The sequence below is a fragment of the Mustela lutreola genome, chromosome 6 (assembly GCF_030435805.1).
Source record: "Mustela lutreola isolate mMusLut2 chromosome 6, mMusLut2.pri, whole genome shotgun sequence".
Classification (NCBI taxonomy): Eukaryota; Metazoa; Chordata; class Mammalia; order Carnivora; family Mustelidae; genus Mustela; species Mustela lutreola.
Genome location: NC_081295.1, coordinates 45,021,511 through 45,033,602, shown reverse-complemented (window position 1 = coordinate 45,033,602; position 12,092 = coordinate 45,021,511). Strand labels below are relative to the sequence as shown.

The 12,092-nt window shown below is 46.3% G+C and overlaps 1 long non-coding RNA gene across 2 annotated transcripts in view; it reads left to right on the top strand.

Annotated features, from left to right (window-relative positions):
- Nucleotides 1-1,024: 1,024 nt before the first annotated feature.
- Nucleotides 1,025-12,092, top strand: part of LOC131833633 (uncharacterized) — a 90,281-nt gene continuing 79,213 nt past the window's right edge. For both annotated transcript variants that reach the window (XR_009354559.1, XR_009354558.1), the window contains exons 1-3: nucleotides 1,025-1,280; nucleotides 2,348-2,922; nucleotides 3,793-3,851. This is a non-coding gene — a long non-coding RNA (uncharacterized LOC131833633). The remainder of the gene's footprint in view (nucleotides 1,281-2,347; nucleotides 2,923-3,792; nucleotides 3,852-12,092) is intronic.

Sequence of the window (12,092 nt, the reverse complement as noted above, 5' to 3'; positions counted from 1 at the left end):
ATTTCAGTTTCCGGGGCACCCTAGAATTTCTGGGACGGATCCAGCTGGTAAAACATTTAGGAATTCACATTCCCGATGAGGTTCCACGCCTAAAATTAAAATCCAGTCTGGGTTTCTAACGCTCATTTTGCTTTGGTCAATATCTGCGTTTTCTTTCATTTTGTTTGCGTTCCCTTCTGGGTTTGGTGCTTTCCCCCCGTCTCATTGCCGAAGACAATCTGATTTACAGTTTGACTGAGAGTTGCATTTCTGTTTAGAAGGTGAAACGTCCAAGTCAGTTAGCCAAATTATTCCCCGACGGCTCCAATATTGCGCCAGAGTCCCAGAGTCAGTTATTTTTATGTCTGACTGTATTTCAAATGTGCAGGGTGATAAATAAGACCGGCCTCGAGCTGCAAACTATCTCACTGTGTTGAAGAACAATTGACAAAAATTAACCCAGCCAAAGCGTTGGGGTTTTCGCGAGCCGCTGGAGCATAAATCAGCATTGCCGGCGGCTTCGGGAAGCAGCGCGCTCGGAGCCGCGCGCCCGCAGCATGCCGCGGCGACTTTCAGCAGCCGCTGGGCTCGCCTGCCCCGAGTGAGTGGGCTTGGTCTCGAGGATCCGAGCGGGAACAGGACTCGGTCCCAGGTTCAGAGTCATCCCAGAAGGGACACACTGGCGGAGAAAGGCATGGTTACGCCTTAGCGACCTCCTAATTTACCTTCTCGAATTCTCCAGTGGGGTGTGTGTGTGTGTGTCTATTTGTGTATGTAAATATCAAAGAAGACTAAGGGAGGCTAACTTGGCAAGGGTTTGTGGCGGGGAGTAACCTCGACTGTGTCTGGATCCCGGAAGAGCTTCTCTGCTCTAGTCACTTGAAAGGCATATTCGTCTTAGCTATTAACAATTAAACTCTTTCTACGGGAAATCAAGGGTGGAGGAAACTCTGCGGAGGCGCCGTAATTGCTCGGGGTCCAGAGCCCGCCTGCGCATTCACTTCCCAGTGCACACGCCCCATTCCAAAACCCGGGCTCCCGCCGAGCCCGCGCCCTCCTCCTCCGAGCATGGTGGCAGGTCCTGGCGCCCCCCGGACCTGTAGGTCTGGAAGGCAGGGGGCGCCCGGAGCAGGCGCCGCCTGCCCTCGCCACCTGTTGGAATGGTGAAGCCGGAGACCTCGTACTGCCGGTGGCGGCGACGCGCGGCTACGGGCGGACTCGCGCTCAGCAGCCAAAGTGAATCCCAGCCGCGGTTTCTGTTGATAAGTGGAAAGAACAACCCTCTTGGTGATAAGTGCACAGTAAGTGCGAACAATCAATAGATCATTTCCTGGGGCGTCTGTTCTGAAAAGGCCCCCGCTGTTCAGTGGCTCCGGGAGTTACTGATTAGCGTGTGTGACCGAGGCCCCGCGGCGCCTCCCCTTGCTAGAGAGAACGGTGCGCAGCCTCGGCCACCGCCCCGCACGGTGTCGGGCTCCTGGGAGGGAACGAATAATAAGGATCACTAAGCCCCTCTGAAACCTCCCCAGACCCTTAAAGCCGCACCACCCTACCCGGGCAGCCTTGGAGGCGAGGAGGATCCCAGGGTGAACAGCTATGGCTTGTGTGTCTGTGTGCGTGCGCGCGCCCCTGAGCGCGCGCGCGAGCGTGCGTGTGTAGCTTCGTCTCAGGCTCTCCGTCTGGGTAACCGCAGTAGAGCCGAGGAGGGAATGGGGGTGGTAGGGGGAGAAGGCGATTCTTGTCTTCTATTTGAATTAAGAATTCAGTTTAAAAACTGGGTTTCGGAGCAAAATGAGAAAAAAACCTAAACGTCCCACCCACTCCCGCAGGGAGCTTTAATTATGGAGCGGGGCTCCAGAAGAAGCCACTCTTTTCGGCAGACCGCGCCCGGGGGTTGGGCGCCCACCGCACTTGCTGGCGAGGGTCTGCAGCCGTGTCCAGAAGAGCCCCGGCCTAGTGGCTCCGAGGCTCCGCGACGCACGCCCCTTCTCGCGCTCCGCCCCGGGGTCACGGGCCCACGCCGACCTCGGCAGCCGCGCCGCCCACCGCTTCCTCACCCCGGGGCGTAAACCCGAAACCACCGGGTCCTGGGGCATCGGCCTGCGTCCTGGCCAGTGGCCCGCCTTTCCGGAACATTCAGGGACGGGCAGGGGGGTGGCGGCAGACCGAGCTGCGCTCCCGACGCGTTGCCGCCTGTATTTGTTTCGTGACCTTGACCACGTCCCAGCCTTAACCTTCTCAAGGTTACAACTGGGATAGTAAACCTTGCGGGGTTCGCCCGCTGGGTGGTGGAGTAATATATTCCGGTGGGGAGGAAGGGGGCTTGGCGGAGAGACTGTCAACTATCCCGCTGTATGTCTGTTTTCAGCCCTCCCCCCAATTTTGAGGTAATTCAGGCCCTGGCCTGCGACCTCCTCCAGGAACGGGGCTCATGGGCGTTTAGGCTCCGAGGAGCCGGCCATACTGCAGGCGGGTAGGCGCAGGCGGAGCGCCAGGTGGGGGCACAGGGCGCCCTTGGCAGCGTCGGCTACATCGCCCCATCCCGGCCCGAGGAGGAGCAGCCTCGCCCCGCACGTCCCGGAGGCTCGGGCCCAGCTTCGGCCCCGCGCCCGGTACTCGGCTCCGAGCTGACCCCGCCACCTCGCCGCCGCGGGCAGCGGCCGCGGAACTCCGCAGCCCCAGGCGGGAGCAGAACCTGGGCGCTGGCCGACGCAACTTAGGCTGAGAGGGAAGTCGCGTACGCTGTGCGGATCTGCGGGGCGCGACGAATGCGACCCCGAGTCGCGCAGGAGACCTAGCCTCAGAGAAGGCATTGGCTTCTGAGTCTGTCAAACCTAAACGGAGAGACTGTAAAGGAAGAAGTCTCCCAACCCTTCGCAAAAATATAAACCATCTGGAAAAGAAAGCATCTACTGGATGGAAGGAGACGATTGCAAATGAAAGGTAATTATAAGGAGGAATCTGAAAGGAAGAGCAGCACATGTTTTCTTTGCACTCAAGTGCAGGTAAACCCTAGTTTTAATTATATAAGGCAACCCTCAAACAGAAGGCTTACGTCTCCCCAAGCCCTGGGGCAGCCAGCAGAGATATCTCAGTCAGCTTCCCATTCCCATGACCTCTTACCAGATATAGGTTAAGAACGCACTTCTCCCCCATGGTCATTGCCATTTAAAAGCCCAGAGTACATCACCTAATAACTTTCTTGACTTCGCTCATTAATAAGATTCTCTTTTGTTTTGTTTTGTTATTGCTGTTTAGAAAGTCATATTTCACAAGTTTTTAAGTAGGTCAGCTGTTTCAAACGGCCCCATCTTGAATCCTCTCAGACCAAAAAATGAATGCAACCTAACCTGTATATGGGGTAGTGATCTAAGACGGTTATGGGCTCTCAGTTGCATAGTGAATTCTGAAAAGACTTCATTTAAAAAAATGAAAAACATTTTGGGGCAGTTACAGTTACATTAGTACATATTGTGGAAGTAAGCTTGCAGTTAGAGAAAAACTATTAGAAACAGCTGTGACGTTAATATTTCAAAACCCAGAGTACTCAGTATGCTCAGTATCTACTTTTCATCGTAATTTTTTCTTGGGCATTCACATAATGCACTACTCTCTGTGTATAATATAAGACACTTGTTTAATAAAGCAAGTGATTGTCTGTGTCAGGGAGATTTGGTCCTCTCTCCCTCTCCCAGTCCATGTGCAGAGCAGATCAAAGACCTGAATTACCTCTCTCTTTCCAAAGACAGCCAGATGGTGTCTTGATTTTCTTCTTCTTCTTTTTTTTTTTTTTTTTTTTTTCCGATTCGCTAGCAATAGAATTCAAAGGACTGAAGAATCTGTGTGATGCTACAGATGAAAGCTCTATCCAGGTAACATGTTTTAATTAATATCATGCCTACCTTATCTTATTCCACTTAAGTTTTGAGGAGTCTTGAGAATCCATCTAAGAAATAATATGAAAATGATGAATAAGTGATTAGAACAAGATAACATAGAAATCACAATCTTGGGTCAAGAACAGAAGAAAAAAGAACCCTGAGATGTATGTGGAGTACTAGACACGTATTAAAAAGCAACTTTAAATTTGTCTCTGAGCCTCCTAGGAGCAAAGTGAAACATGGTTCTCATTGAGCACAAGGAGAGATCATAGAAGTTCCTTACAATATGCAAGGTATTTTTCTCCAAGGGGGTGGTGGTGATGGTGATCACAATGATACTTGAACTTTCTATTTGTTGTTTTTTTTTAAAAGATTTTATTTATTTGAGGGGCGCCTGGGTGGCTCAGTGGGTTAAAGCCTCTGCTTTCGGCTCAGGTCATGATCCCAGGGTCCTGGGATCGAGCCCCGCATCGGGCTCTCTGCTCAGCGGGGAACCTGCTTCCTCCTCTCTCTCTGCCTGCTTCTCTGCCTGCTTGTGATCTCTGTCAAATAAATAAATAAAATCTTAAAAAAAAAAAGATTTTATTTATTTGAGAGAGAGAATGAGAGAGAGAGAGAGAGAGAGAGCATGAGAAGTGGAGGGTCAGAGGGAGAAGCAGACTTCCTGCTGAGCAGGGAGCCGGATGGGGGACTTGATCCAGGGACTTCAGGATCATGACCTGAGTCGAAGGCAGGTGCTTAACTAACTGAGCCACCCCAGGCACCCCCCAAATTTTCCACTTGTGAGACCAATTACTCCCCCCCCCTCCCACTCAGACACTCGGGATATTTTTATTTTGTTACGGTTAAAATAAAGCTGTTTCTCTATATAGAGGCAGTTTGGTGTCTGGAAGGAACTTGGGAATCAGAAAGACCTGAATTCAGTGCTGGCTTCTGCACTTAGGGTTCTGCTGGAACCCTTGGCAAGGCACTTAATCTCTCTCTCTGAGAGCCTGTGTTCTAGGTTTTATGGAGACAAGTTCTCTGTCCTAGATCCACCAACTAAGATTATCCAGGTAACTGGCCTCTGAGATCTTCTCTTTCTGTCCCTCTTCCTTCTTCCCTCTTTGATCTGCTCAATACCCACGAAACTGTCACACTTCTCCTCCTGCTAAATCTTGCAGGTTGATAATGGGCTAAATATAATCAATCTAGTGTATCTAAGTGTCTGTGTTTTCTGAAGTTAGAAAGTACGGAAATGTACATTATGCGTTTGACCTGCTCTGCTAGATTATAAGCTTGCCAAGCTCATGAACTTCCCCAAGTTGATGCATTGATTGGCTAAATCTAGAACAGCAGGTGATTTGTTTCAGGCAGCCCCTTGACTAAGCTGCCAAGAAGCAGCATGGCACAGCCGGATGGGCCTATACTCAGATTTGGAAGAAAGGGGCTCAAGGCTTTGTTGGCTCTGTCACTGGCTCTATGAACTTGTGTCATCTTCTAACATCCTTGGCTTTCACCTGAGGTATTTAGATGAAGTAGTCTCAATGATGCCACATGACATACTTTATGATTCTAAATCCAACTGCAAGTGATTTCATCTTCCTTTGAATGAGCCCTCACAGCATTTTGTTTCTCTACCTTTTGGACACATAACAGCCTTCTTGACATTAAACTTATTAGGAACTATTCCTTATCTCTCTATCATACCATAAGCCAGCTCCATGGGTGCAGGGACAATGTCTACATCAATGTTTCCAAAAGAGCTATTCCAGTGTTTTGCACCACTATACTCGATAAATAATTTTGCATGAATAAGATCTTCCCTTTATGCATAACATCCACTACTTTGGTGTGAAAGAGGGAAAGCCACACCTTTGGAAGGCCGGTGACCATAGGCCTCCTTCTCTGCCAAGTCCTGCTGTCTTACCTTCATGCCAGCCTGGGTGCACAGGGAGCCTTGTGTTTCTCATTTGTGGGGGGACAGGCCAAATGATCTAGAACAAATATCCAGCCCTTGTCCTTGGCAGAAGCACAGACTGCGGCAGAAGGAAAACAAGCTTTATAATGACAAGAGCGAGAGGCATATGAGGAAAAATTTCTCCTCCTCATGATGAGTGTAGGTAGCGGGTATGGAGCAGTGTGGTAGGCAGCCAGCAATGTGGTCTGCCCGTCCCATGAAGTGGGGTGCAGCAAGGCCTGCCTCTTCCTGTGGCATGATTTTCTTGGCCATGTTTGCCAACTCTCTGAAGCTCTCCCAGGGAACGGGAGGTGGGAAGGAGACTGAGAAGACAGCCACCTTCTGCTATTATGTGTGCATCTGGATTCCTCTTCTGGGTTTAACAGATTCCAGAATATGGCTATAGGCAGAACCAGCAAGCTGTCTTCTAGAACAGTCCTAGTAGGAGAAGGATACAGTAAATTCTCACAGTTTCCTTGAAACTTGCACTGTTTGGATCACTGGGCCTGCAGCCCTGCCCCTTCCTCAGTCCTCAATGTTTACCTTAAACTGGAGCTTCTCCAAGCCACCCTTCACGTGGTGGCCCTCCCAGAGCCTCAGCCTTCCCTAGCTGGCTCAACATTCCTGCTCTTCCACCTTGGAAGTCTGGTGCTTCTGGAACTTCTGCTGCTATTGCTCACTGCTCTCAAGTTACTGATAGGCTCTCCATGGTCATCCCCTCTTCTCATTGCCAGGCTTGGGTACACTCTTGGGTTTTGCACGTTGGAGGCCCTGCTAATGTTTGCCTTCTTATCTCTGTTGAACTGAGCTATCGTGGTCCAGATGACTTGCCTTTTCTTCCTGCTGTGAACTCCCCTTCTTCCTTTTCCAGCCCCACCTCCACACAACAGTGAAAGTCCCTTTTCATGAGTTAGTGCACTCTGGCTATTCCTTCTAAAGACCTCTTCCTTGACTGGCCAGTCTAAGGGTGCAGAATGGTACTTCCTGTGCACCTCTCCTCTTTTGGGCCTTTGCAGCTGCAAGAAGTCCTCATTTACCCACATATAAAGTCTGGAATCTGTTCCCCTTTGGGCCAGTTAGGTTTCCTTGAGCTCATTTGTGTGCATATTCATCGCCATCCATTTGCGGTGCATTTATTATGTAACCTCACACTTACTTATTTTAGAAAATTTCAACATTCTAGAAGTTGTTTATTAGTCCCAGAAATGAACACTAACTGCAGTCTCAGACAATTCTGAATAACAGTGGGATAAGCCAATACTAGTTTACTTCTCACTTACTTAAGATCCCCATGTGGGTGAGGTGACATCTTTCTTCCAATTGGTGACTCAGGGACCTAGGCTGACCCCTTCTTGTAGCTGTGTCATTTAGAACTTGACTTCCAAGTTTGACGTGCAAAGGAAAGAAAGAATGTGTGGGGAAAGCATACCCATTCTTAATTACCTCAGCCTGGAAATGACTCTTGTGACTTCTGGTCACATTCTGTTGGCTAGAAATCAATCCCATAACACTGTGTACCTGCAGAGGAATCTGGGAAATGTAGTATTTCCTTTTTTTTTTTTCCAGGAACGTCTACTTGATCTCTAAGTAGCTTTTTCTCTGTCACAAGTTTTGAAGGGCAACTCCTTTCTTTTCTGGGCAAGAGAACTTCCAGACTAGTATGCCCCATACTCAAAGGACCAGGAAAATAGAAAACACCTTTTAATCAGGTTATAAACACTAAAGATGAATACCATAGGCCAATATTTGGATTTTGCTCTATGGAGCTAGTTCAAGGACAAAGTTCTCTTTGAGGTCAGGGAGAATTACATACTGTGAAATTGAAACCAGGTATCTGGAGGGAGATGGGGATATAAGGAGCCAAAGGATATCCCTTTATTGTGGAAACAGCCGTATCAGTGTGAAAAGCCCTAAATCCATCTATTACAGATTTCCATAGTCTTTTTATTACCAGAGTTGTTTCCAGTGCCTTGGAACTTGGGAAGGTTTAGCCAACAATCTGTGGTGATATTCCAAAGTCCAGGAATTAATCATGTCTTTTCTGGCCTTTTACTTTTAGGCCTAATCCATACTATCAGCACTCTCCCTTCCTTCTCCATCTTGGTTAACATTTTATTTGTATCTTTAATGATTTAACAGATGTCAAACTTTGTTACGGATTTGACAAGGGCTGACATTGCTCAAATGTCTTTGTCCAGGCCTGGCCCATTTATGAGGGGATAACAGACCACTGATGTCATTGTCATGTGCTTTGATGGAAGTTTTAGTGTCCTAACTCCCCTGTGGAAGGAGTTTTACACTTCTAAAGTGGCTGCAGCCTTCTTGTTAAGTTCTTTTCCCAACACGCTTTTGCATTTTACCTTCTCACTGAACAGTTTTTATAATACCATTTTAGGATATTTGGTTCAACACCACTCAGCTCAAATTTTCCAGATGAGACATATAGTTAAGAGAAGAAAACTTGAAATCTTCAGCTTCTATGGGACATGATGGACATTGTACATTGATCTGTATTTCCAGTCTTTAGAGATTAGAAAAAAAAAAAACCTTTGTGTTGTCTGTTCTTAGAACAGTTGCATTTATTATAGCCTAACATTATTTTCATTCCTGAACTTATATGTGAGCAGGTCTTAGAAGTTCTGCCAGAACCTTAAAGAAACCCCTTGCTTAGTGAGTATTCACCAGCCATGTTTAAAGCACCGAAGAAAGGTCTAGCCAAAGAGAGGAACTAAATGGAGATCCATCTAATACCAGAGTTACGTTGTGAACTAGGCTGACCACAGAGAAGCCCTGGCCTTCACCTTCAAGAGTTTATAGCCACATGAACTGTGTGAAAAATTAAAAAAAAAAAATAAGTGCCTTAAAAGGGCAGGAAAAGCATGGTCTGAGGTGAACCAATGAAAATACCTGAAGGAAACATAGGTAGAAGTATTTGGCTGATATTCTTTTAGGTGGAAGTATAAAGTATGTGCAATTAGGAGTCAGGGCCAAGCAAAGGAGTAAGAGTTGGGAGGTTGTTTCTGGTGCAGATCCCTTCACTACTGCTTGTGTGACTTCAGGGCAGGGTGAGGGGGTGGTTCTTTAACTTTTATGAGCCTTCTTTGCCTCAGCTGAAAAATAGAGCACGGTGGCCCCTGGCAAAACCATTAACTGATGGTATGGATCTGATGACACAGCGTATTTGAGAATGCGTTAAAATGGTGAGGTGCTCCTTCAAGTAAGGGCAAAAAGAGACCTTCATTCTGCACTTTCAACTCTCTCTTCTTCATCTGTTCCCCAGCCATCGTGTACACCCAAACTGCGAGGACTCTTTATTGCAGCACAGGAAACAACACTTTTGGGTGGAAGTGGTATGGATGTCATAGTTTTTTGGTGAGCTATTTGGCACCACAAGTATATGTAAAAAGCATAATTTGGGTAAAGACCTTTTTTTCCCTAAAAATTTGCTTCCAGCTGCTGAAATCATTTACTGTGTGAACGGAAACACAATTTAGCTCCAGTAGTATGCGGCACTTGGTGGAGACACTAGATCATTTGTCTAAAAATCAATTTGCCACATTACCAATCGCAGGAAGCCAGCAGGCCTATATCCTTTACCCCGTGGAGGAGCATTGGTAAAGAGACTTTCCACCGGTACAGGTAGAGGCAGGGGCAGACATTCACTTGCAGAAATAGGAAAGGCTGTAGAGTGTGTTTAAAAGGAAGCTCATCCATTCACATCTGAATGTTGAGCTTTAGGGAATTGCTTCAGCATCTGAGATATGACTCACATGGGAAGTTGACAACTGAGCTACTCTATCAAATCACCTATGAAAACTACTGGTGTGAACAATCACCAAAACTAAACTTTAAAAAAAATTCAGCAGTAGCTCAGTGAATTTAACAACTGGGTCAGACCGGTAGAGGGTGACCATCCATTGGTTTAGAAGAAAGTGGGTTGTGTCTGCACTGCTTTCCTCATTGTGTGTGTGTGTGTGAGAGAGAGAGAGAGAAAAAGAGAGAGAGAGAAAGAACATACTGCAGTCGTGATTTTTAGGCAATGGGGATTTTCAAAGCTGGGTGAAAGTTAAGATCATAGTTTTCAATAGTGTATGCAATTTGGAGCAGGATCCAGAATGGCTTTTAAGGCTAGGACAAGAATGGAGGCAAGTGGTGGGTGTGAATTGGCCCACAGAAGCTAAGTGTGTAGGTTCTATGTCACGAATACTGCGGTCCAAACACAGAGAGGCTGGTCACATTTCAGAAGCACACACAGTAGGTTTAGACCTCTGGTAAGAAGTAGCTCTGGAGCTTCCCAGTTGGTCAGAAATGGGGGTTGATGGCATCAGTGCCAGCATCTGAGAGCAGTGTAGGACCAAGGCAGTTGATGCTGGATCAGAAGCCAGGAACCTCAAGTTCTGGCCCCTGTGCTTCCTTTAAATTGATGTAGACCAGTGCTTCTCAAATTCTATATGAAGGACTCTTTTTTTTTTTTTTTTTCCATTTCCAATCCATTTAGGACTGACCCATGATTTGGTGTACATGACATACACTCAGCTTGTGCCACTATGACTTACCAAATAAATGACATGATACTTGTACGGGTCTACATTCAATTCAGCAAGATGACTATATCAATCCTGGGTTTGCACATCTCAGAAATGTCAAAGTGTTATAAATCTTAAAGTGTTTATTCTTGATTTTGATCATCTCTCTTTTTGAACTAATAAACAGTTTAGGGACTATCACTAGAATAGGTATTTTCAAACTTGTTTTCTACTTTGACATTTTACTGATGCAGATGTGGGAGGTTAACTCATCTTTCACATACTATGGTGCTTCTTTTATGGGTCACGGTTAGAGGATGAGATTGTGAAACTGCATAATGGGCAATGCTTCAGAAAAGAGAAATTTAAAATGCTGGTTAAGAAGACACTGGTTGTCTTGCCACCTCTATTTGTCCTTCCCCTTTGGTGGCAGAACCACAGTCTCTAGCTCTGGAAGAGAAACTGCATTTCCCAGTTCTTTGCCATGAGGAATGGTCATTTGTTAAGTTCTGGGCAGTAGCATGTAAGCAGAGATGGTGTGACATCTCCTGGGAAGCCTGAAAGGGAAAGAACCAGAATATGGACATAATTGCTAGGGCTCCATCATTGCTATATGTATCTGCCTTGGGATTGGAAGCCCACCAAAAGGACAGCTAGAAACTATGTCCCTTTCTTCACGGACTCCATGTGCCACACTGGGCTGTAAGATCAGAATGGGTATATAGGAAAGAAATAAGATTATGTACCTTTTGTTTTTTTTTAGTTTTATTTGCTATTAATTTTTTAAGATTTTATTTATCTGAGAGAGAGGGCATGAGCAAGGGGAGGGGCAGAGGAAGAGGGACATGCAGACTCCCCACTGATTGGGGAGCCTGACCCGCGGCTAGATCCCAGGACCCTGAGATCATGACATGAGCCAAAGTCAGACACTTAACCAACTGAGCCACCCAGTACCCCAATATTCTGTATATTTAAAGACTATTATTTTGATATTTATTTGCTGAACCCAATCCTAAGCAATGTAAGTACAATTTAAAAGTCCTGATATTTTTATTATTTATTTAACAAACATAGCTTACTTTCTGAATTCTTAAGCTGAGAATTTAAAATGTGATTTAATCTTTGTATGATTAATAAGAATCAGAGCACCTGGCTGGTTCGGTAGGTTTAGCCTCTGCCTTCAGCTCAGGTCATGATCCCAGGACTCTAGGATCAAGTCCTGCATTGGGCTCTTTGCTCACCGGTGTGAGCTCTCTGCTCCCTCTGCCTCTGCCTCTCCTCCTGCTCTTGTTCTCTCTCAAACAAATAAATAAAATCTTAAAAACAAAAACAAAAACAAGAATCACCACAAAAAGCTATGAATATATGTGCCAACATCTAGGAGATCACAACTACCTGCTTATTAGGACCGTGTTTATAAGATTGCTTACCTTGTTGGCTCCACCTCTCCCTGCTTTTGATGGGCCTGCATCTAGAAGGTAGAGCAATCTGTTTCACAACTTTTCCTGCCTCCAGATAGCTGCAACATGGGAATCAAACATATTAAAACTGGGTAGATCAATTCCACATCCATTTATTAAACACTTGCTAATGCGCCGAGCACTGAGCTAGATGCCAGGCATACACCGATAAATCAGTAAAATTCTTGCTCTCGAGTTGTTTAAAATCCAGTGGGACATTGTTAGGGACATCAACAAAGTATTCCAGGAGCATGAAAGAAGGAGCCACTACTTTGTCTGGTGTTGGAGTGGGGCTGTTAGGGGAAGT